The following is a 3,882-nucleotide window of genomic DNA, read 5'->3' on the forward strand; positions in this document are numbered from 1 at the left end:
CTTGCCAACAACATCTCGTTTTGACATCTCGCGTGGTTCTGTGTGATTTGGACAACTTCAAGTTACGCCTCCTTGTTCAAGTTACGCCCCCTTCAAGTTACGCCCCTGTCTTGCAGTCCGCAGACAGACACACTTGACATTTTGAGGTCCCGCTCATTTTTTGTTAAACAGTGTATGTGTTGATATAATGTTTATTTCTTACGGTGGACAAGAAGTGCAAAGCAAATCACAATTCTGAAAACAAAATCACAAATTACAAACGCAAATGCAAGTCTAAAAAACAAAATAACAATTCAGAAAGCACATCCACAGTTCAAAAACTCAAGGCGGGAAGAAGGCCTCCTGACGGCAATTTCCCACGGAGAGCAGTCGAGTAGGGACACCAGGTCCGAGAACCATACTCGGCCCGGCCAGAACAGGGCACTAGCAGCAGATGGACCCTATCCCGGCGCACTCTCTCTGGACAGTTACTTAAGCGAAAGGAGTTCCCCTTGGGCCCACACAAGGATCTGGTGCACCAGCCTGTAAAGGGGGCGCGAACGACAAAAGCATTGCCGTGTGACCTTGATCATGCAAAGTGGGTTGCCCCTCGGGGAAAACCCATTGGTCCTGAGCCACCACTGTAGGGGTATCATGTACAGCAGGCCAAAATATATCATGTTGGATGCAGCTGCCATCAGACCCAGCAGTTTCTGAAACTGCTTGACAGTGAGTGACCGGCCTTCTTTCACTCTCGCGACTGCCGTGAGGATCGACTCGATCCAAGCAGGAGACAAACGTGCCTGCATTGTGGTTGAATCCCACACCACGCCCAGATAAGTGCTCAAACGGAAGACCAAACGGAAGAACCCAATATAGGTAAGCTTCGCCCCGAAAGCAAACCTCAGGAACTTCCTGTGTTGCGGAAGGATGAAACTGTGGAGGTATGCATCCTTCAGATCGATGTGACAAACCAGTCCTCGGACTTGATTTGAGACATGACCTGCTTGAGATGAGCATCCTGAACTTCAGTCGCATAACTGAGCGGTTCAACTGTGCAGATCTAAAATGGCACACAACCTCCCATCCTTCTTTGGAACGATGAAGTACCGGCTGTAGATCCCAGACTCTCTGTCGAGAGGAGGGACCACCTCGATGGCCTCCTTCCTCAAGAGAGTGTTTACTTCTTGTTTCATGACCAGAGCCTACTGGGGGCCCACCAGGGTGGGAACGACCCCGTTGAAGCGAGGCGGAGGAGAACCAAACTGGATTTGGTAGCCTCTTTCTACAGTGTGTGGGACCCATTGAGACACATTTGGCAGAAGCTTCCACGCTGCCAAATAGTCTACTAAGGGAACCAGTCTCTCGAGACTGACCTCTGGTGTACTTAGAGCGGCTAGCATGGCGCCCTGAAGCGGAGGACCTGCAGGGAACGGCCGAACTAGCTGCTCTGGAGACCTCCTTGGAGGTAGGGAACCTCCCAGAACCATTACATTTCTGGGCGGAAGCTGAGAGAAGCACTTGCTGGAGACTGCTGTGCCCTGATGCACTGGAGGTGGCAGGGCTGACAGACCGATCTCCTGAGGGCACTAAGGAGAGACGGGCACCGTATGATGAGGTGTACACCGCTTTTCTCCAGAGGGGCCTGCCCTCAGAAGTCCTGAGCCATGGGCATCATTAATATCACAAGCATTACTATTGTGAAATATTTTTACTATTTAAAATAACTGCTTTCTATTTGAATATATTTTAAAATGTATGTATTCCTTATAATCAAAGCTGAATTTTCAGCATCATTACCCCAGTCTTCAGTGTCCCATGATCCTTCAGAAATCATTATCATGATGAGCTGATTTGCTGATCAAGAAACAATTAGTATTATTATTATTATTATTATTATCATCAATATTTAAAAGAGTTGAGTACATTATTTGATTAATAGAAAGATACAAAGATTAGCATTTATCTGAAATAAAAAGCTTTTCTAACATTATGCACTATACCATACAAAAGCGTGGAGTCAGTACACACACACACACACACACACACATCAGATAATCAAATTCACCTTAAGGTGGCACTGTGGTGTCAAATTTTATTGTGACGAAGCTTCAAATAATACATCCTGGTAGAATCCCTCAAACTTAATAAGGCTTCATTTGCCTATATATGCCTAAGTTGAGTGACTATGAACAAACCCATGTTTACATACTACACACAGTGAATGATGCCCAAAAGTTTTAGTAGTCGACACTATTTAACTACACTCTCGGAAAAAAAAGACAAAAAAAACTGTAACTAGGATGCAGTACCTTTTCAAAGCATGTGCATGTTATTACCTTAAATGTACATATTACTTTGTAAATTGTACATACTATTAGCTTTTAAAAGGGTACCACCCCAGTGACAGCTTTTGTACCTTTTTTGCCATATTAGTTACATTAACAATGAATAAGAAGAAGCAACTTTATTACACACACACACACACACACACACACACACACACACCAAAGTACAGAAGCATACTTTTCATAATATCAACGTATCCTTTGAAATTTCTCTATTTGAAATTTATACTCTATTACCATGAGTAAATAATTAAAGTGTAGTAAATATTTTAATGGAAAGGTGATTACATATACACTTAAAACTAATACACAAGGGCTATATTTCATTGTTAAACTATTATATCTTATCCTAAGTTAAGAGTCAGCTAAAGGTAAGTAATTTAACTTCCTGGACAGAATAAACAGTTTCTTTCTTTCACATCAAATAATGTGTTTTAAAAGACACATTTTAGTCTCCAAATTTTCCACTTTCTCTGCTTTATGTACTCATTCGTTCAAAACAACAACAACAAAAAAACACCCCTGTTATAATTTTAAATGTTTAATTACTATTTGGCATTGTGATTTCTAGATGAGGGCTTAAGGAACTCATTTTTGTGAAAACCTAAAAATTAGACAAAAATTTTAACTTTTCACTTTTTCATCATCAACCTGTTCATCATCAATGTAAAATACGGTCAGATAAACAAGTATACATCGCAAAAGTTACACTGCTCAATTTAAATGATCTGTTGTTTAATCTGTGCCGTTCAGCTTGACCACCAGCACACAGTTGTTGCGCATGTGAGGGATGAACACGAGTAAATTACGTTTACATAATAAATAGCCTTATAGTTTAGCCACCAAATGTTACATTGAAATATGTAAGTTTTTGTGCCGAATGAGAGATGAACGTTTTAATTTCATTTTTTTCTTAATTCATTTTGCCTTGACATTTATTATGTTGTTATTATGCGTGCCATTATAATTTACATTATATTTTATAACTGTAAATATAATTTTGTGCTATAATTTTATAGTTACTTATTTTCTTGTTCTGTTCTGAATACGGGTACGATTTAAAGGATCAGCGACTAGTCGACGTCAAGCTCAAAGCGTCACAGAGGAGCTTTAAAGTCGACTAATCTGTGCAACCTCTAACCTAATCTAATTACTGTAAGTGTCTATAGATTTGCAATATGATTAATCTATCCTATGTTAATAATTGCCTTTTTGATATTTGTTTTTAAAATAACAGCACATTAATCAGTTTGCAACTTCTATTACTTATCATTTTTAAATAATATAATATAATATAATATTTAAACTACAGACAAATAAAATTTCATTTAATTGCAATGAACATGTTCACACTTGTATTCAGACTGGTTTGTGTGTAAATGTTTTGCAGCATGAGTATATACTTTTAAAAAATATATTAAGCAAAAAAATACTTAAACGTATGCTAAAGTGTTCTTCTTTTTCACAAAAGTCATTAATGTAGTGTTTATATTGTGGTTATAATTTTAATAGTTGGCAAGTTGGCAAACAATATGTATAAAATGACCAAAGAAAA

The sequence above is a fragment of the Sinocyclocheilus anshuiensis genome, unplaced genomic scaffold, assembly GCF_001515605.1.
Source record: "Sinocyclocheilus anshuiensis isolate Anshui unplaced genomic scaffold, SAMN03320099.WGS_v1.1 scaffold1810, whole genome shotgun sequence".
Taxonomy (NCBI): domain Eukaryota; kingdom Metazoa; phylum Chordata; class Actinopteri; order Cypriniformes; family Cyprinidae; genus Sinocyclocheilus; species Sinocyclocheilus anshuiensis.